The sequence below is a fragment of the Castanea sativa genome, chromosome 1 (genome assembly GCF_040712315.1).
Source record: "Castanea sativa cultivar Marrone di Chiusa Pesio chromosome 1, ASM4071231v1".
Classification (NCBI taxonomy): Eukaryota; Viridiplantae; Streptophyta; class Magnoliopsida; order Fagales; family Fagaceae; genus Castanea; species Castanea sativa.
Window position 1 is genome coordinate 65,978,819 of NC_134013.1, and position 23,407 is coordinate 66,002,225.

At 34.3% G+C, this 23,407-nt stretch overlaps 1 long non-coding RNA gene and 1 pseudogene across 1 annotated transcript; one reads left to right on the top strand and one right to left on the bottom strand.

The window, feature by feature from the left end:
• Window positions 1–8,439: 8,439 nt before the first annotated feature.
• On the top strand, window positions 8,440–17,188 carry LOC142643219 (noroxomaritidine synthase-like; annotated as a pseudogene).
• A 2,292-nt stretch (window positions 17,189–19,480) lies between these two features.
• LOC142612527 (uncharacterized) lies at window positions 19,481–20,842 on the bottom strand. The gene is made up of 3 exons (XR_012840146.1): window positions 20,496–20,842; window positions 19,876–20,378; window positions 19,481–19,793 (listed from the first exon to the last, which is right to left on the bottom strand). It is a non-coding gene; the product is annotated as an uncharacterized LOC142612527 (long non-coding RNA).
• Window positions 20,843–23,407: the final 2,565 nt, after the last annotated feature.

Consider the following 23,407-nt stretch of genomic DNA (forward strand, 5'->3'; position numbering starts at 1 on the left):
CTTGTGGATAAAATTTTAGTAGTTTTTAGGAAAATTATATATATATATATATATATATATATATATATATATATATATATATATATATATATAACTAAAGATCAGAGAAAATATAATAAGATTTTACAATTGAAATCTAATTTGTCCCATATGTCTCAATTTTTTTATTTTTTTTTTGGTGTGAAAAGTGGGATAACAATATAAATATCCATCCAAATATTCATTGTATTCACAACAATGCAAAAACCGAGTCCAATTAAAAAACTTTTTAAAAAGTGAAACACCATTTCATATCTCACAGGTTACAGAAAAACAAAAACAAAAAACTCAAATCTATAGAGAGAGAAATTTGATCACCACCACCACCCACCATTACGCCGACCTCCACCCATTCAGATGACGACTCGGCTAAGGTGTGACACGGCTTACAAGTTTTACCCTCTAAAAATGTTTGGTTCATTTTTAATTTAAATCTTATATATATATATATATATATATATATATATATATATATATATATATATATATATATATATATAGTTTGGTCGGATATGATTAGTGGGTTTGATTGTTTGGTGGGTGAAAAATAAATCTAAGCTGTGGAGTTGAAACCATGAATCCAGAGTAGAGACAAGGAGATAGAGAGTTGGAGTTCCACAGCAAAAAGTCATCAATAATATTCAATAAAAATGGTAGGAAGAGAGGTTCGGGAATACACCCACATAAAAAATAAAAAAAATAAAAAATAAAAAAGGTTCGAGAATACACCAATCATACTGACTCTAACATTATTCAATAAAAGGTTATTTTTCCATTGCAGCTTATCATTGTTTTTAATAGTGTAATCAAGGTTTTGAAACTTGGATTGGACCATACGGTCCGACCGGAAAAACCTCGAACTGCTCATTTTTGCAGTTCTTTTAGCCTTAAGAACCACTCTATAGGAAAAAAGCAAGAACCCGTGCAAATTGCGGTCGGACCTCACAGTTCTGGGAGCCGTGAACGGTTCTCATAGGTCCCTTTTAAAAAAAAAAATTAAGCCTTAAACGGCACCATACCGAAATATTTACTATTTTTTGTCAAAAAAAAAATATCCACACAGAAAACGTAAAAAGAAATTAGAAAACGTCTGATCTAACCCAGAAAACGTCTAACCTTTGTTTTAGTCTCTTTGCTTCACTCTCAAAAAACGTCTCACATAATCCAAACACGAAACACAAAACAAAATCCAATTCTTACAATAAAGTTGAATCAAAACAAGCAAATATGGAAAAAAGAAGAAGAAGAAGAAGAAGAAGAACAAGCCGATCTCCACCGGCTTGTCCTTTCAGCGACCTTGATCTCCACCGACCGGCCTTTATCTGCTCTCTCTCTCTCTCTCTCTCTCTCTCTCTCTCTCTCTCTCTCTCTCTCTCTCTCTCTCTCTCTCTCTCTCTCTCTCTCTCTCTCTCTCTCTCTCTCTCTCTCTCTCTCTCTCTGATGTGAATGTGATAACTGTGAAGTAAATGTGAGGTTGAGAGTAAAGTCAATGAGTAATAAATTGGGTCCGTATGAAAATGTGTGGTGGTCTTTAATCTTTATCCCTTAGTTTTTTTTTTTTTTTTAATGCAATCGTGTGGGTTTTTTTTTTTTGGATTCAAACGTGTGGTATTTAATATTAAGAAATGGCAATTAAAAAATGATACCACAATACTTTCATAATAAATTTTAAGTAATAGATTGTGATTAGCTAATATTGGTGAGTAAAAACATAATTTCAGTAGTGGGTTCAAATTAAAACTAGTAACAACTTTTCACATAAGATTTTGATGTGATTTTTATGAAAATATTGCATAAAATGTTGTAGATATAACATAACAATTCTTTCTTTCATCTGCTTTTGTTTGTATTGCTTTTTTATCTCTTCCTTTAATTTCATTCACTTTTGTTTCTAGTGCTTTTTTTAGGTTCGTGAATGTGAGCTAGACAGCTGGTCACATGGGAATTGGAAAGTGGAAATACAATCTGAGATTTTGTTTCTTACAAAGCCTTGAGCCCCACATGATATGATGATACATCATATCATATTCTTTTGTCCACTTGCCAGTACAAATTGATGATTTTAATTTTCTTTTTATAAAAAAAAAATGGTTATTATTATTATTGGATAGATATTTCATATTTGGGCTTGGGATAAATATAGTAGACATAGTTAAAATATGGATTTATAGTTTTAATTGGACTATTTTAGTTATTTTTTCTATTTTTTACTAATTTGATATTTATATATATATATTTAAAATAACTATTAAATTAATTATGACGTCATCAAGGTTCAACCCCGGTTCGACCTCAAAAATCTTGAACCTCTCCCTTTTACGATTCAATAAACAGTCCGGATTTCAAAACCATGAGTGTAATATTATGTTGGTTGTGTGATGTTTACAAAAGGCTATGCTTCATCCTTTCCAGGTTTTATAGGTTGTGCCATATGATGCGTTGACTAAGAATTTTGCATTTGTTGCAATTGTAGATAACTTTTAGTTGTCACTAGAAAATTCATTGGTTAACTCAGAAATGGTAATTAATTTTGTATTAGAGCAGCCTTTTGGTCCTCTTACCTGTAGCAGCCTGCTCAATGGTTTTGTATATAGTCATGTTTGGAGATATAAAACGTAATGCTGTGTTGTAAAGAAAGGGAAGGGTGGAAACTGGGATGTAACCAAAAGCTTTTTCATTCTTTTATTTATCGCACTTCAAAGAAAAAAGAAATAAGAAATTAATTAAAGGTTGGAGCTTTATTATTTTGATGTGGATCAAAGCAATTATTGCTGACTTCAGTGGTCCATTTTGAGCACTTGCAAACCTGAAATTGAGATTTAGCGAACCTGCCCTCGAACTGTCTTCTTAAAGCTTTCTTTGAAGGATAGTAAAATGATGTGGAAGACATATAAGTAAATAAAAATGCAAGCAATTTAACAGCACAAATAGTTACATAAAAAAAAAAAAAAAAAGAGACTCTTATTTAAGGAAAACGGTGATCAATTTTGTTGTGAACTGGTTTCTTTATCACCTAATGATTGCATATTCACCAATCTCTATCGATATAGATTTGCAATTCTTGGTTGAATTTTCTGTTGTAAGTCTCATCACAGACCTAAGTACTATAATTGGAAAATGCATAAATCTCATTGACAAATGTATAAAACCCCAAATTAGAAGAAATGAAAAGTATTGACATTTAAAAAATAAAAGAAAAAGCACTGTTTTGGTCTCTACATTTTGATAGCAGTTAATTTGATCATTGTTATTTTCAACTTGCAGTTAAATTAGTCTCCTACTGCTCATTAACGGAAAATACCTACATAACAAATGTTGTATATCATTGGCGCACATATGGCTAATAAAATATTAAAAAATTATTTAATTTCTACTTAAAAAAAGCCACATCAGCAACTTTAATAATAATAAAAATCCACGTCAGAAAGGAAAAAATTGTAAGATGAGAATTTGTTTTTTTTCAAGCCAACGAGCTTTTCTTGCACTTTCTTGTTAGCCAAACACAACAACCCGTAAATACAAAAATCAGTCTCCACCAAGAAAATTCACCATAACCCAATTTTGGAAACCAAGTCCGACTCAAATACCTCAAAATCATTACTAGTACCTAAAAGTAAAACCCCCAACGTAAAAGAAATTCATTATCTGGCTTAGGCACTTACACCAAGCCAAAACCCAAAACCCAAAATCACTTTCCTTTTCCGCACTAACTTTGATCTTTCTTTCGCTACCTTATGGGAATCCCACATAGCTGATTCCTTCAAGTTAGATTCGGAGGCGCATGAGGTTGAAGGCTTTATGGTGACGAGATCACCTAGTGGTAGCGGTGATTGGGAGGTCTATGACTGTGAGAGGGCTTTGATGGGACCTTGGGCCATGGTAGCTCATGGCGGCACACAAATTGCAGAGGTGGCGAGGTTGATTGTTGGGGTCGTCGATGGTTGTCAAATAGAAATTTAGAATATCAAAATTTTTAGGGTTTCAGTCTTTTTATAAAAAAATTTAATTTGAGATAGTTATTGTTGGTATAAGTAAGGAAAATTTGTTTAATAATAACCTTTTGTTTATGAATTGTGAATTAATCAATTGATTTTGTTAGTGTAAAATGAGGAGCAGTTGTTGAGTACTGTATGATTGTTCGTGTTCATGTGGCATGGGATTTGCTACTTTTGTGTTGGTGAATACATATTCGAAGGGTCAGTAAGAGCATTCTTATCAAACCTTTCAAATGCTAAAATTCTTATTTTTTTTAGCATTTTTAACCCAAAATCTTGCTCCATCAAACCTTGTAAATGGTAAAATTTTTGCAATTGGTGAACAGTGCAATCTCATATTTGAGACCGCATCGTTCACCAATTGTAAAACTGATATTATTTTTTTATTCAGTGGGGCCCACTTCCTTTAATTCTTTGTCTTCTCATTTCCGTGTCTTTCTCTTTCACCATTTCACCATTTCTCTGCTCACTCTCTCCCTCTACTCGATGTCTCTACCTTCCTCTCTGACGAAACCCAGGCTAGAGCATCAAGCCAAGCCAATTTTTTTTTTAATTCACTCAACGCTCTCTCTCTGCTCTATCTTTCTCTTTCCTCTCTCACTTCTTTCTTCTCTCTTCTCTCTGTGGTTCACCGATGAGTGGGCTCCGCCGATGATTTTGCTTCGGCGATTGTGGGATGCCGATGGCTGTGGTCTGGTGATTGTGGTCATGGATCGAAGGGTCCGATGGCTGTGGTCCGGTGGCGGCAATGGAGGTTTCTTCTTTTTCTTTTTTTTGTTCTGCGTGGTTCTTCTTAGGTCTGATCATGCGAGGCCAACACAAAATGACATGCTATCAAATCTTTGATTTGATTTTGGGTCTTGATTTGGTTTTAGGTCTTGATTTGGTTGGGATGGGTCTTGATTTGATTTACAGGTGCAAAAGAGGACGTTAAGCCACGTCGTGGAAGAAGATGACGACAGGGAGGGAAGTGGTGTCCGTGTCCTGTAAGTTTTGGTTCGGCGTGATGGGTCTACTGGTGGCAGCGATGGTGGAGGTTTCTTTTCTTTCTTTCTTTTTTTCTGCTGTGGTTGGTGGTGGTGAGTGGATGTGGAGCTTGCTATGATTTTTTTTTCTTTTTTGTTAGTGGTGGTTGTGGTTTGGGTGGTGGGTGGTTGGTAGTTTGGTGCCGGCGGTGCTGTGAGAAAGAGAGAGAGATAGACAGAGGAGAGAGAGGAAAAATAAAAAAAATTATTGAAAAATAATAAAGAAACATTATTTAAATGAAATGGTAAAAAAAATAAAAGTTTTGATATATATGGTATTGTAAAGTGGTGTGTTATATGTTATAAAATTGAGTTTTGAGAGGCTAAATGCTATATTTTTTGACATGTTTGATAAGAATGCTCTAAGTGATGATGATAAGTCTTATTGCAAGATAATGATTGCATTTTTTGGGTATAGCTTGATTTTTTTGTTTTTAGTTCCTCTATTTGGCTAACAAGAAAGTTTAAGAAAAGCTTGATAATTTGTTTTTAAAAGATTATCCTTTCATTTTTTTTATGTGGATTTTTTTATTCTTATAAATTGCTGATGTGGCTCTTTAAGTAGCAATTGAATATTATTTTAATATTTATTAACCATGTGTGTGCCAACAATGCACACCATTTGTCACGTAAGTATTTTCCGTTAGTAAGTTAACGGTAAGGACCAATTTGACTACAAATTAAAAATTGCAAAGAACAAATTGACTGCTATCAAAACGTAGGAACAAAACGATGTTTTTACTAAAATAAAAAAATAAAAAAGCCCTTGAATACACTATGCCCATTCGATGAAATGAAAGTTTTTGCATTTATTCAACATGACCCATACATATGATACTTGACACGATTTCCGAAATGATGACAACAATTATATGGGTAAGACCACTTTGTCATCAACTATATATATAACCGAAACTTTTGAAATTCCCACAATTTTTCATTTCACCACTATTTTATTTTAGGTTCTTTTTATTTTAGGTTTTATATCTTATATATTTATTATTTCTTTTCAATGTGTAATTATCTTATCAAGTGTTACAATAGTTTAGTTTAAGTAAAACTCTATTAGACATATGTTTCAAGAGCTTAAAAATTATACTTCAACTAAAATTCTATAACAAAAATTTTAACAAATATAAATTCCTGCCACCCTCATACTCAAATTTTCACAAAGAAAACACATACAGCAAATTGAAGTCATGGTACGAAGTATGAAGGTTCAAAAGAAACAAAGAATTGAAAGAGATGATGACAAAGACCTTTGATTTTTTTTTGACCTCTTCAGATCTTGTCACATCATTATTATTATTTTTAACATCATTATTATTTTTTAAAACCAATTTTTTTTTTTAACTACATGATCGGAGTCAAGAGAGACTCACGTTAAGGACTCTTCTCTTCCTAGACGTGAGTCTCACATTTAGGACTCTCGTTTACAATTTTTCAAACCCACGTACACAGCTTCTGCAAGAGTAATTTAGATCACATAAACAAATTGAAACACGCCTTTCCCCCCTTGGTTCCTTATTTAATCTGAATTCATTATTTGCCACCACACACTGAAATTTTTAAAACTTAAATCAAAACAGGAAAATCTAAAACCCACAAACCCAAATCCTTAAACAAATTTTGTTAGAGATAATTTCTCAAAATCCAAATGGCTCTCGATGTTACTTCTCCTTCTTCATCTACTACAATTTCTAAAGGTAGTTTATTTTCATATTTTGAATGAAATTGTTTTTTTTTTAAGGATGTTTGGTTGTTCTGATGATGATTGTTTGGTTTTTAAGATAAACTCTTTAAATTTATTTATAGTCTTTTATATTGTGGATGCATTTATTCTTTATTTAGTATGTTTTCACGTTTTAATATTTGATGAGTTTTCTATGTTTGTGTTTTGTGGTTCGTATTGTTATGTGGTAATGATCAACATGGTTGTATGTTCAACTTCTAGACAAATACAATAACAAACTTCCACCGTCCACTACTTCTTTTCTTAGTCTCTTCATACGCCGCATGTCCTCTTCTTCTTTGCTCACATTGGTAATGCATTGCATTGATTTGGTTTTTGGAGTGCCTTCAAAACTTGGTTTGGATTTATTTTGTCAAAAAGGTATGTTACTTTTTCATCAGGTTTAATGTTAACAGAATTAAAGAACTCACAATCTGAAAAAAAAAAAAAAAAAAAAAAAAAAAAAAAAAAAAAAAAAATTCATCACCATAGAATAGAAAAAATGTTGTGAGCCACCCCGATATGTGTTATGTGGAACCAATGATACAAAAGAAAAAGAATTTTCTAAAATTTTATTTTGAATAAAATTACTTATTTTCATCCAATTTCAATCGTTTTCAAGTCATACATTTTTTAAGCCAAGTCATAGATATTTAAGCAAAATAAATATTTTTAATTTTTGCTCCAAAAAAATAATAACTATTTTTAATTTTTATTTAATATCCCCTTTATTGCATGGATTAACGACTAGATAATATTAATTACTATCATGCACTAGTTTAAAGTAATAACTATCCCCTCAAACAAACTTCTTGTGTGTGCAACAATAATTTCCTGTTCACAAATAAACATGTACCAATTTAGCATTTACAGATAAAACGTGGAATGAATTTTTCACTATTCGTTCTCCTCACAGATTTATTGCCCCCGACAGATTTTCCTGAGGTCACCATGCTCACCGGTATCTACGATCTGACAATGTAATGTCTTCTAGCAGCTAATTATTATCTGACACTAACCTATCGCCAACCTTATCTTAAACCTGAAAATGGATTTCAAAGTAATGGTACACCATTCTTCCTGGTCGTGCCTTGAGATCATAAATTCATATAACATTAGGGAACTAATTAAGAGAACTTCATAGAACTCCGATGGCCATACTATTGTATCCAGAAATACTTACCTAGATTTTTAGGTAAGTTTCTCACAAGGCTTGTGGAGTAACTCCTCAAGCATAAGGATTAAAACAAGACAATACCAAAAGTTGAGAATCAAATATACAATTAATATTCACGTATAAAATAATAACCATCCCCTGAAACAAACTTCTTGTACGTATAATTTTAAAAGGAAATTTACAAATAAACGTGTACTAATTAAGCATCTATGGATAAATGTGGGGATGAAGTTTTCAATACTCCATTCTCCAAAAAGAAGGTTTATCACCGACAACAAATCAGGAAGACAAAAGAACGTAATCTCTTCGGCATGTCACCCATCTGCAACCTTATCCTAAACTAGATAACAGACAAGTGGACCTCTTTCTTTATATCCTAACTGATATTGTACTTCAAATAGAAGAGTAGACAAAGACTCTTCTATGCAAGCCTACAAAACTTCATACAGCTTTGGGGCCTCAAGAAAACTTCAAACAATTCAGATGGCCATACTTTTGTACCCAGAAATACTTGTAGCAATAATTCTATGCTTCCTTTTTCTTTGTCATTTGAGATGGAACAAAAGCCGAACCATTACAAATTGGCCTGTTGTCAGAATGCTCCCAGGCCTTCTTCAAAATGCATCCAATGTGCACGAGTATGTTACCTGGCTCCAAAAACAAAATGGGGGCACTTTGAAGTTTAAGGGTCCTTTGTTTACTAACATGACCTTCATGGTCACGAGTGATCCCATGAACATCCACCACATGTTGAGCAAAAACTTTTCTAACTACACAAAAGGGTAGAAGTTCGGGGAAATTTTTGATGTTCTGGGAGATGGGATTTTAAATTCTGATTCTGACTTGTGGACATATCAGAGGAAGCTACTTCACACAGTTTTAAAGGACAACAAGTTTAAGTTGTTCTTTGAGCAATTTGTCAGGGAAAAGTGGAAAAGAGCCTCATTCTAGTTCTTGATCATGTCTCAAGTTTTGGAATTGAGGTGGATTTACAAGACATTTTTCAACGGTTCACATTCGATAGCGCTTGCTTAGTGGTTTTGGGTTTTTATCCAAACTGTCTCTCCATTGAATTCCCAGATGTTTCCCATGCAAAAGTGTTTGATCAATTAGAGGAATGTTTGTTATACCAACACACTGTGCCAGAAAGATGGTGGAAGTTACAAAGAAGGCTTCAAATTGGTTCGAAGAAAAAGCTATCACATGCTTGGAAAGTTTTTGATGAATATGTGTACGAATGCATCTCAACCAAGCAAGAGGAAGTGACCCTGAAGAAGGAGGAACTAAAATTCAACTTGTTGACAGCTATAGTTATGGAGGAACGAGAAGGAGAAATGAATAGTAATATTACAAAATCCAACAAGTTTATGAGGGACACTGCAATTAATCTCTTCGCAGCAGGGAGAGACACCATAAGTGCAAGAGTCACGTGGCTTTTTTGGCTTCTTACAACACACTCATCAGTGGAAGCCAAGATTTTAGAAGAAATCAAGGAGCATTTGTTGGACAACAGAAAGTTAAAGGATTTGAGCATAGACAAGATAAGTAAGCTAATTTATCTTCATCTGTACCTTTTGTAGAGTTTGTTTAGACCCCTTAAACACACAATTGGATTAACTTAGTTAACAAGCCAAGTTATTACTTAGTCCAAATTCCAGATCTAGGTTAACACAATCATATAATCATATCAATGTAAAGTGCGGAATATAAAAAACACAAAGATATGATGACCTAGGAAAACCAAACCGGTAAAAAATCTGAGGACAATTTAACCTAGCTATCCTCAAGGTAAACCTGAATCCACTATGAAAGAATTGAAGTGTACAATAGCGGCTTAGACCACTAACATCCTATTGCTACCTACCAGTAAAACTTACTGACACGACCACATGCAAGCTCTGAGACCACGAACTCCTTCTTTCTTAGATTCTCCAGCAAATACAAGCACTCCTGCTTGTGTATCTTTAAGCTCTTATGGAAGCAACTGAACAATCATCAAATCCTCGAAGAAATCTCCTTCTTGATAATCCTAAGCTTGTGTGAAGGTAAACACCTCTCAGATCTCACAAGAGATTCACACAAATAGCAATATGAGCAACAACAAAAACATGACTAGGGTTTGCTTTTTATACCTAGGGAAAAACATAAAACCCTACACATCATATGAGCTTAGGGCTGAGTTGAAAAATCTGTAGAAAAAACAATATGCACGACTTTCGATCGGTCAAGTCTAATTCTCGATCAATTGAGTTAGGCAGAAATGCACAGTAACTCCTACAATTAACTCGATTCCAACTTTACATAAATCACATACTTTGAGCAAGTCTAAAACACGCCAAGACACCTGTTTTGATCATGGTTTGCCAACAATACGTATTAGAGCTCTAATACGTTAGTTCCTAAATACTTAAAACCTAACAAACTCCCCCTTTGGCAATCTGTGACAAAACACAACTAAAAGCTCAAAATTTACAAAGAAAAGCCCTTTACAAAAAAAATGCCCATTAGAACAAATCCAATCCTAACTACTATCCATCAGTTGCAAGTGTAGGTAGTAGCTTAATTGAGTCAACCTGTATATTTCCTGGAATACTAAACAAAACGCATAAACATATATGTGGAAAATACAAGTAAATAAACATAACATTCTTGATTTCATAGAACACAAAATATAGACAAAAAGCAATGATATCAATGAATAACTCATAATCATAAGTAACTCATAATCATAAGTCTATAAGCAGTGAAACAAGAAACAATATAATTCCCCCTATCATGAATACATCAAGAGCCAAAAACAAAAAATACACAGTGAAGCACTTAAATACAATCTAATCTCCACAGGCTCTCAAGCTCTCCAAAAACAAAAAACTCCCCCTAAGATATACAAACTCAATTTACTCCCCCTTTTTGTGATGGAATGCCAAAGAACAAATCAAAATCCATCATCAAAAGGAGGCGGCGAAGACGAGCGTCTAAGAAGTGCCAAATCTACTCGCAAAGCACGGATCTCGTCTAGAATGTCCACCAAAATCTAACCATGAGCCACTTGAACGATCACGACAGACTCCAACATACGACGAATGTCAAAGTCATCCGAAGTCGATGGCGGAGGAACATCAGCAGCAATATCTCCAACAGGAGCAGCAGGCTCCTCACCCGAAGGAACACTTGTAGAAGAAGAAGGGGGAACGGTACCAGAAGACTCAACTCGAGGGCGTTTAGAGCGCTCTCTCATCTGAGCAACCTTCTGCCTAAGGAAAGTGGCACCAATGGGAGCAATAACATGAACGGGCTCAAACACAGGGAAGTCGGACAAACCTAAAAACAACAAGATCCTATGAATGAAAATAGGATGAAAAAGAGCATGAGCAGTAGAGGAACTCCTATACACTTCGTTGAAAGAATGAAGAAACAAATGAGGAAAACTAATAGGAGCATCCATAACCAGAGCATACAAGAATGCACATCACTCCAAAGGAATGGTGTGCAGATGCGAAATAGGCTACAGGGAATGACACGTTATCCTAAAGATAAGATCAGTAGACTCAATAAGCTCAGCAGAAGTGATCCGAGGATCAGAACCCCACCGGATAGAAGTACCAGTGATGTATGACATGATGTCGTCTAAGGGAGGAGACACAGCATAGGGGTAAACAGGAAGCTGAACAAGAGGCACCCCTAGAGCATTAGCCACTACCAAAGGAGTAATGGTATATTCATCACCACGAATGTAACTCCTCACAAGAGTGCCAGAATCATAGGGGTGAACAGAAAGGTTCGAATAGAACTCTCTAATCAACATGGCTAGAGGAGGAGCATCAAAATCCAAAAGAGACAACCAGCCTCGACACTCAAAGTTTGCCCTAATGGCAGGATCAATCTCATCTAACAGAAGCCTACGCTCAGCCCAAATCTTCCTCTTAGTGTTAAGATTCTCAAAAGTCTCTTGGTGCTTTGCACTCAAGAACCTATCACTCTCAAAGGAAGGGTCAGAAGAAGAGGTGGATGACCAATTGGCTCTAGTCTTCCTAGGCATGGTGCTAGAGAAATAAACAGAGCCACAAGAGAAAGAACAAAAAACAACACAAGGGTAGACTGCAAGTTAGCATAACAAAATAAATCTATATGATGCATGAAAAAAAAATGTCATGATGCATGCTCTAATGCAATGACAACAAGTTCTAATTTAAGTTTAGAATCACAAAATTGGCTTGAGCATAGAGTTTAAAACAAAAAAAAAAAACTCCAAAATTTTCAAAAACCACTTGTAGAATTTTACTCAATTGACCAATTGATTATCACATCACACAAGGTATAAAACAATTTATAATGATCAATTACATCAAATCAAAAAGCCAATTTCATCAATTCAACCTAAATTGAACAAAATCCCCAATTCGGAACAAAACAAGCCCTAGAATTTTCAATTCTTCATAAAACACCAAATTGATCAAATTAAACATTATGGATCATGATTATAGCATTATAGGACAAAAACCCATCAATCAATTTCAGAAAATAAGGCTTGAATCGTCAAAAATTCCAAAACTTGCTTAGTCCAAAAATATCCCTTAAAATGCATGAATTTATGCATGAAACATGAAATAAAATGCAAACTGAAGGGTATAAAGGTCTTACCGGCCTTTGAAGAGAAAAACCTTGCAAAAAAAACGAAGGAAAATGACAAAAAATTGGATGGTAGCCTTGATCGGTTCGTATGGAGAGAGAAAAGTTGAAAAACTTTTTGAAAAGTGAATGAACACGTGAGAAGAAAACTCTTTTTAAAAAGTCTCCATATGATTTTCGATCGATCGAAAAACAGATTCGATCGGTCGAAAATGCTTTGATTGATCGAAAAACCAATCGAGCACCGATCGAAACAGACAGTGGTTGACCAAAAATTTAATCGCAGTTTCGATCGATCGAAAAACATGTTCGACCGGTCGAAATTTTGGAAAACTCTGTTTTTGAAAAAATAAAGCAAATTTATACAGAAACTCCTCAAAGCATTGAATTTTATGAATAAAATGCATGAATATGAGATGAAATTCTTTTCAAAAACATAAATTTTGAACCCAGTTTCCCAAATATATAGATTTTCCAAACATTTTCCTTGAATTCTCAAGCATCAAAATGATTTTGCAAAATTCTCAAGGCATTTTCAAACTTGGTTGGTCAGACCAAAAACACACACAATAACATGTACAAAGTTTAACAAAGAGTAACTTGTGTAGTGTGTGCAACTAGCAAAAGCTTGAGAAACATGTGAGGTGATATGCAAGTAAAAATCAATTACAAAGTCTTCAAAATTCATCACAAAGAATGTAAAAGAGACTATCACCTAAAGAGTTACATCATATAACTCTCACATCTCCTAGATCATAAGCTTGCAATCATGTAAGTTTCTTAAGTTTGCCTCATAATGTACACACAGATTTTAAGATTTTCAGAAACTTATTAAATAAAAGCCGGGATAATGTACACACCAATTTTATGTATTTGATTTTTGCATTAAGTCCAATAATGTACACATTAATTTTAAGCAATTAACCCAAGGCTACACCTTATGTTCTTTCTTTTTTTGCATGTGCTACACTTTCTCGAGCACAAAATCTTATGATATGCACTAAGGTGTTCATGATTGGCCAGTGAACAGTGGTGAGATGGTTATTTATGTCTTTCTCAAAAGGATCAATTCCATCAGTCAAAGACTTGTGACTTCAAGTTCACGATAAAGTAGTCAAAACTACAAACATCTTCCCACACAACATGCACTACAAAGCTTTAACTAGTAAAGTGTAAGAAATAAGCTCATCCAAGCTAAACATAGTACATGTACATGGTAGATGAAAATAAATTGACCAACCTTATTTTCAAAAACCAAGAAAATAAATGCAAAAACATATTTGCTTTCCCTCTTTTTTTTTTTTAAATGAAAATTAACAAAAACATTCTAGAATGAAATGCATGAATGTTATGCAATGCAAATCCTAGAAAACAAAGAAAACAAAAAAAAAATGGTCACAAAGAGTATATCAATGAAGCATAAGGACCATGTTAGAAAGACTCACTTAGATTGAGCCTTTTGCATCCAAAGTCTTTTAGATGCACCTTGAGCATTGGAGTTCTTATTCATATTAGATTGATTTCTAACTCTAGAATTGGAATAAAGGTTTAGAGCCTTTTCCAACTCACCAATAAGTACCATAAGATCATGAGCTTGAAGCACAGGTACTTTAGGTTTATTTGCTCTCTTAGCAGCTTGAAGCTTGTAACAGTTTGGACGAATGTGCCCAAACTTTTCACAAAAATGACAAACCCATGCAGGCTTATCATGTGTCCCGTTCCTAGAAAGGGTAGACTCCTTAGGTTTAGACTCTTTCATATCAACCCTAATCTTCTTAGAAGGAGAAACTTCTATAGGTTTGACAACCTCACTCACAGGGGGTTCAGAAGAAGATGAAAGAACAAATATTGTGGAATTTGGTGCAGACACATTGATGCTCTCTACAAAACCTAACCCAGTTTTATCGGAAGAAGACTTTTGAACACTCAACATCTAATCAAGTTTGGAACTAGCAGACCTATTCGTTTGTTCTCTAGCAACAAATAATTCATGTTCCAAAGATTTAACTTTATCAAGCAAAAGCATGTTCTCAGTCTTCACATTATTCAAAAGTTCAGTAGCATCAAACAAAATCACAAGCAAATTTTTCTTTTCAAGCTCAAGAAATGCAATTTTCTTTAAGCCTAATTCAACATTCATAGCATCCTTTGCGGTAACTTTGCAAAGTTTATTGTAGATTTCTTGAAGATCTGCATCCTCAGAGAGTTCCCCATTAGAAGGGTTCTCTTCAACAGTCACACTTTCATTGACTACAGCAATAGCAGTGAAAGCAATAAAGTTTCCATCGCCGTCACAACCAAACTCATCATCAGAAACTTCATCATCACTAAGGGTTACATCCATAACCTTACCCTTAGACCTCAAGAAAGTTGGACATTTTGATTTCACATGACCATACCCTTGACATCCAAAACATTGAGGACCTATAGAATTATTTGAAGATTGACCTAATTTTTCTCTAGGTTTTTCTATTTTGTTAACCTTAATGGGATCATTCTTCCTAAAATTTCTAAGTTCATCAGTGTTTTTACCTCTTGCCCTTTTGTTGCTATTTCTAAGGAAATTTCTAAAGTTATTGTCAAGATAAGCAATCTCTGTAGCAGAGAGATCATCATCAAATCCACCAACCTCAACATCATCAACAGACTTAAGAGCCATTGATTTGGATTTGCTAGTTTTGGGTAGGTCCAACTCATAGGACTGAAAAGATACTACAAATTCATCAACAGGAATGGAGTCCACATCCTTGCTTTCAGTGATGGCAGTCACTTTGGGTCTAAAATCTTCAATCAAAGATCTAAGAATCTTCCTAACAATTTTAGGTTGATCATAGATTTCACCCAAGTTGTAAGCATAATTAACAATGTCATTTAGCTTAGCATAGAATTCATCGAAAGATTCATCATCAGACATCCTAATGCTTTCAAATCTAGTTGTTAATTGTTGCAACTTATTGATCTTAACTGCCTTTGCGCCTTCATGCACAGTCTGGAGGATATTCCAAGAAGTGTGAGCAACCTCAACATTAGAGATTCTCTTAAATTCCTCCATAGAAACAGCATTAAAGATAGCATTCATTGCTTTGCTATTGAAGGCTGCTGCTTCTTTCTGAGAAGTTTGCCACTCACTCATAGGAGTAGTGGGCTTTTCCCATCCGTATTCAACGAAGTTCCAGACTCTCTCATCAATGGATTTAAAGAAAGCTTTCATCCTTACTTTCCAGTAAGCATAATTATTCCCATCAAAGTGAGAAGGAATAACAAGAGAGTGTCCGTGTTCCATGACAACAGGGGTCAAGGATTAGCTTAGAGATCAAAAGATCTACACACAAGAGCTACTCGCTCTGATACCACTTGTAGAGTTTGTTTAGACCCCTTAAACACACAATTGGATTAACCAAATTAACAAGCCAAGTTATTACTTAGTCTAAATTCTAGATCTAGGTTAACACAATCATATAATCATATCAATGTAAAGTGCAGAATATAAAAAACACAAAGATATGATGACCTAGGAAAACCAAACCGGTAAAAAACCTGAGGAGGATTTAACCTAGCTATCCTCAAGGTAAACCTGAATCCACTATGAAATAATCGAAGTGTACAATAGCAACTTAAACCACTAACATTCTATTGCTACCCACCAGTAGAACTTACTGACACGACCACGTGCAAGCTCCGAGACCACGGACTCCTTCTTTCTTGGATACTTCAGCAAGTACAAGTACTCCCGCTTGTATATCTTTAAGCTCTTATGGCAGCAACTGAACGATCATCAAGTTCTCGAAGAAATCTCCTTCTTGATAATCCTAAGCTTATGTGAAGGTAAGCACCTCTCAGATCTCACAAGAGATTCACATAAACAGCAATATGAGCAACAACAGAAACGTGACTAGGGTTTGCCTTTTATACCTAGGGCAAAACATAAAACCCTACACGTCATATGGCCTTAGGGCTGAGTTGGAAAATCTGCAGAAAAAACAATCTGCACAACTTTCGATCGGTCGAGTCTAATTCTCGATCGATCGAGTCATGCAGAAATGCACAAAAACTTCTACCGTTAACTCGATTCCAACTTTACATAAATCACATAATTTGAGCAAGTCTAAAACACACCAAGACACTTGTTTTTATCATGGTCTACCAACAATACATATTAGAGTTCTAATACATTAGTTCCTAAGTACTTAGAACCTAACACCTTTCGAGCACAAATGTTCAGCTCAAACTAATATTCTTCCTAGTGGTCACTCTTTGAGGCCAAATACAACAATGTTTTACTCTTTATACTCAATGGGAAGGATGTAAAGCATATGGGGTGAAGATTGCTTGGACTTCAAGCTAGAGAGATGGATTACAAAGTTTGGAGGAATAGTGCATGTACCATCTCTCAAGTTCATAGCATTTAATGTGGGAGTGAGGACTTGTTTAGGTAAGGATATAGCTTTCATTCAAATGAAAATAATTGCAAGTGCCATTTTGAAATTACCATGTTCATGTGGTTGAAAATCATCCTATTTCACCAAGTATTTCCGTTGTTCTTCATATGAAACATGATTTGAAGGTGAGGATTAGCAAGAGATATGTTTGACAAAGAAATTTTAGTTCTAGCTAAAGTTGCATTTAGGGAAATAATCACTCATGACCCTTCAAACAGGAAGATTATTAGGCACTTTCAGGTCTCACCATGAATTTAATTAGTGAGACCCATCATTCATGTGAGAGGAGAGAGTACGCATTTATGGTACTCCTGGAGTACACAATAATTTCCCCTTCAAACCAACTTCAGCTACATATGTATTTCCTTATTTAGTTTTGTGTTTCATTGTAATTTTTATAAGTCGAGGTGATGTATTAGTCCTATATAAATGCCAATGCTCATGACCCTTTCACAACAATAAAGATTTTTCCAAGAAATTGAATCGAAAAATTGAGATAGAAGAAGGGATTAAATTTAATAAGAATCTGGTGCTCAAGTCCTTATTTTTACATTATTCATTCAATACTAGTGTTCAATACTAGAGTTTTACATAGCCTTGCAAATTTCCCGTTTGAGAGAGAGAGAGCCATACACAACCTTTCTCTCTTCTCTTTCCCTCTCTCCGTTTCCATATCAATGAGAGGAGACTATTTTCATCACTGTCTTCACCATACTTGGGTGTTGAGAGTTATTTGAAACTGGGAATCATTTTAGCAATACCACAAATCCAAGGAGTCTCGGCTGCTTGCAATTGGTGGCTCAATTTGCAAATCTCGCAACTAGATGTAGAAATGACTCGGCATAATAGGTTGTTAGCTAGAACTTGGAGAGTTCAAGTACAAGGATAGCATTAGGCTTGAAGGGTTTACTGTGTATCTTGTACAACAACTATTAATCTAGTTTATGGTTTCAGTGTTGGTTTCACAAAGAGGTTTTTTTTGTCTATGTTAGGTTATACGCCTGCAACAAAGTTGATTTTTTTCAAGGGTCAAAACCCTTGAAAAAAGTATTAAAAGCCCTCAAAAGATATAATTTAGAGGGTTTAACTAACCCTTGATGACATTTGAAACAAGCTCCCTTGAACTGGAAATTTCTACGGCCTTCATAGCCCTTGAAACTGAAATTTTAACAGCCTACATAACCCTCGAAACAAATGTTTTATCTTTATCAAAGATGGGCAACCTTTGAAAAACTGAAAAGGGGTAAGAGAAAATAGCCTTTTTTTGAGGGTCTCCCAACCCTCAAAATAAGGTTTTTCTCTTTTTAAAAAAATAAAAATAAAAACTCACAACCATGCACATAGACTTTAAAGAACCACATATTAAAAAATCTATATTATACCAAAACAAAAATATCAAAACAAAATTCAATTAGCTTTCCAAGTTACTAAATTCTTCATTCTTGAAGTTTATGTAGACATTTTCATATTAACATAAAGGAACTTAGTATTTTAACTAGATAAAGGAGAAAAAAAGGAAGTAGATGAAGAAAAATGAATCAGTACAAGAACCATGCATGATCAAAATCCTAATCTTAATATTATTCTACTTCAATGCAAAACAGCCTGATGTACTAATGTTTAAAGGGTCTCACATAAAGGATTCTACCTTCTCCTGGTACTTCTCAAAGACTGATACATAGCCACCAACTTTCCCTTGCATTAAGAACTGCAAGGAAATAAACAAATCAATTAATCATGCCCTTGTTAAATTGTTGAGGTGTTTGATTGAAAAATTGTCATACAACGAAGTCCATAGTGACAAGAACAAGAAGATGTAAGTTCAATAATCAAATCTCTGCAACCAGGTAAATATCCTGACCCAAAATGTACTGCCAACATTATCTATGAAATCTGTTTCCAGGGTTTTCAATTATTAGCCACACAATTTCAATCCAAATCAAAGCAAATAATTGACTCACTCCCAATTCTTAAAGGCATCATGCAAATAGGTCAAGTTCTCTCTTATAAAATGCACAATATAAACAGTTAAGGACATTTGAAATAAGATTAAACAAGTATGAACATGCATATACCTATTTCCTCATAAACAAAATGCACAAGACATTAACAAGTATTCAGCAGGATGTAAAAATGGTAAGGAATTATCAAATGATGATGCTCTCAGAAAACTAAACTGTGAATCCCTTGACTAGAACTTACATGAATGAAACCTTTGATAGCAGCACGACGGCAAAAAGCCTGTGGTAGTTCCTCGTGACCATAAATTGGATACATAAAAGCCCCAAGTGCATTTGGAAACCTAAGAGGGACAAGAATCATAAAAGCACATACTTGTGGTACCTTGCTTCTTAAAATAAAAACCAACCAAACATTCTTGATTCAAGGATGCAAACAAGAAACATAATGCTCTAGTGATATTGTCAAGACAGTAAAGCCCCAAAACCATCCATTATCCAAACAAAGATTACATTCACCTGATGAACCTATTCACACCATTTTAACAAGAAACATATATGTAATGGTTTTATTTCATGTGCAGGCTACTATTGATTGATGAAATTAATGTCCATATAAACTCACACATACAAAGAGGAGGTCCAATCAAGTTTTATACATTAGGCTTATTTGTTTTAGCAGAAACAATTTGGGAAAGTTTACTTATGCTCAATGAACTTGCATGACCATTACTGAATCTAGTAGCCGGCCCCCACATCTATAGCATTATTATCGAAATCATCATACGTCACAAGTCGTCTATTCCATTCCAGCTTCAATGAATTTGTAATCAAAATTTCAGAAAGAAGCCAACAGTAGAAAGCATAGGCAAAAACAATACCCATTAACTGGCTTCAGACGTTTCTGGGCTTTATCTTACTTTGAAGCTCTGAAACTAAGGATACCCTCTTGTTTCAATCTTTCTTCGAGGGCAGCTCCTACTTTTAACATTTCCATGCTTTGTACACCAACTTGATCACTCTGCCATATTTTAACAGTTGCACATTAGCCAAATTGCAGCAACAAATATTTATGTTAAAAGAAAAGATATATGGGGACATGTCCTAGATAAGGCCAAGTAGCATAAAAAGAACCATGTAACAGACTCGAAATAGTTAGGATTTATCTTAGTTGAGTTGAATTGAGTTAAAATAGAAAAATAAAAATTAAACATAACAAAAATGATTGATATCAGAAAAGAAACATGAAAAGCATAAAACTTATAATCTCAAATTTGTGATCACATCTCCATCAAGAATAATTCACTTGGCGTTTGCGTTTTCCTGCTTTGTTCTCACTATCCTTCAAAGGTTCCACGTTTTCCAACTCAGCTGTGTTATGAGGCTGCAATAACAAAAGAAAACTAAGACGTGAAATAAAAAGAGAATCACTCGAAAACAAAGCATGTATTTCTAAGTTAAAGAAGTAAAAACAAGCATGTTTTGTAGCGAAAACACCTACCACTGTTGTTTCTTGGGTTTCAAATGAAGGATAGGGCCCCTGATCTTTTGTAACAAAATAACTTGACAATTAGTATTCTCTCTACCCAACTTTACTACCATTTCAACCCCTTGATTGTTGTTCAGGAACTCCTCAAGTTCGGATGGAAGATTCCCATCAAGTTGTTTTGTCTATTAGTGGAGCAAACATTGAAAAGAAGCAAGTTGTCAGGGAAACCAATCCATATCTGAAATAACAAACCAGTATACCTCAATGACAGAATTGCTATAATCATCTTTGTGCACAAAATGAGAAGAAAAATATGGGTAGAACACAGGTACTCATATGATCATAGAGGTTAAACATTGTCACATATAAAGCAATTTGATAAATGTAATACATAGAAAAATAATTCATCTTTTCCCAGTTATTAACCAACTAGACCAGACCAATTTTTAATGATAAGCTTAGATCCTATCCACATCTTTTTAAAATTTACCAAAAATATACGGTGCATACCATATCCAGATATGAAAGTACTTAGTTTTAACTTGTACAACCATCTATTGCAGCTATGTTGGCATCGCTTTTTTTTTTTTTTTAATTATATGCAGTTTTCATCAAAAGCAATAGATAGGCATACTTAGAGACAAAGGCCACCATTCAACAATTGTCCTTATCTGAAAAAAAAAATACATATACATACATACATATATATATATATATATATATATCTGTGTGTGTGTGTGTAAGGTAGCAATTAAAGCATAAAAATTTTAGATACATATCTATATGTTATTTTAAGAAGCAACGCCCATCTATATAGAATTGCAATAAATCCTAACAATGACAGATTAGCAAAATATTTTAAATATTCCATTATACCTGGACACTTATTTCAATTTTTTTTAAAGATGAATTAGTATTAGATAGTGCATTATAATTTGGATCTTTCTAGCAGCACTAACAGCAGTTGACCTATCGGAGCGTCAGTCCATCAGAAACTTACACTTTTTTAGTTATAATGAATGAAGTGAAGCCCAGGACAAAGACATGTTACCCCTCCTTTTACTAAACCATTTTAAGTGGGCTGCTGGGTTCTTAAGGCATTCATTATAACAATTTATCTCATCAACCATTATTCTGGAAGACCCTTAAATTTCATAACGAGTCCATGATCTGCTGCTAATGGCAACTTTTCCCTTTGATAAAAGCATCAGACCCTTTACTAACAATCTACCTCTATGAGTATGGCAGAGCATCTACCAGCCAATGACAGGATGGCCATTGCATTTATATGTCTGTAACCCCCAATATGGAGGGTCTTGGAAGCACTCTGCCTATTTTCCAAGGTGTAAACAACGTGCACAAGTTTCTATTGAGGTAATGACAAAGGGAAGAACGCTTAACATAATTAGAGTGTTCATTGGATGCATGTGTGTGTGTTTAAGAGATTAAATTCTTCCCTGAAACAAATCTTGCAATTTTGCTCTGGGTTCTAAGCCATGCTTGAGTATCTAACCCCCCTTTTTTATGAATAAGAAAATTTTTATTTCAATGAAATACATCAGATCAGTACAAAGACGCTATAGAAGCACAGCTGGAACAGCCAGAAACACAGAAAAAATATAGTAACACATAGCAGAGAGAAAAAGAAAGTGACAAAGCGTGCTTGAGTATCTAACCTTATGGGCATTTTGAATTACTCCAGTTAGTAACATTGAGTACTCAACTTAATAGGCATTCTAAATAACTTTATTAACATTGCGTATCCAATCTTAAGGATTTATAGATCATTGATTCTGAAGATGTCATAAACTAGGTTAGGATCAAACATCCAATACAAACCTAAAGTTCAATTTTTATGACTGCTACTGCTTGTCCTTAAAAGGAAGGGAAAATCAACTGGGAATGCAATCTAAACATTCTTTTATCAAACAGCAGTCATACAAGTTTATTTCAGTAATCTTTCCACATAGAACCTAAAAATTCAAGATTTACTTACTATTTTTCATCCAAAATCCAAATAGCAAAATCTACCCATAATTTAAACTAAAATCAAACCAGAATGTACAAATCAATCCCAAAATCCTCTCCAATACATCATTCTTTTCCTACAATTTTTAGGCAACCAAACAGATTCTCAAATGAATCAAAGAAATTTAATAGAACTCAAATTGCAGCACAAGTTAACGGTTAGGGATTTGAGCTAGAAAATTTACCAATTGAAAACACCAACAATAAAATTATAAAAATAAATAAAATAGAAATAAAAATCTTCAACAAAAAAAAAAATCTCAACAAAACCAATACAATACAAACTCATTTATTTTCCTACAATTTCTCAACAACCAAACAGATTCTAAACGAGTCCAAAGAAATTTAATCAAGCTCAAATTCCACCACAAAGCTAATGAATTGAGCTAGAATTTCAAATCAATTGAAATAAATATAACTGTTAAAATAAATAAAAACTCAAACAAAGCCTATTCATTTCAAACAATTTCTCCAAATACAGAATCCGAGTAAATCTATAGAAATGCAATGAAATGAAAAGCCGTAGAAGATCGTACCTAGTAGAATCAGATATAAGTGTAATTTCCTTAATTTCTAGGGAAAAAAACAGAGAGAGATAGACCTATAATCGGAAAATGGGGTGGCGAAGAGTGCTCAGTCTATCAACAGCTTGCTTGTTGTCGGAGATGAGATAGCTGACCACCGCAAATCAACCCGTCAGAGATGAGATGAGCTCCGATTTTGTGAGAATTTTCTGATTGTGTGATCGGTTTCTGAGTGTGGAGCGTGAACAAAAATAAGTTTTCCCTTTTGTATTTTAACTAGTAAATTGCACGGTTAATTTTGTAATATCAATACTATTATTTATGGGCTTTTCTCATTTTTTTTTTTAGTTCTAAAATGCCTCTACACCCCTA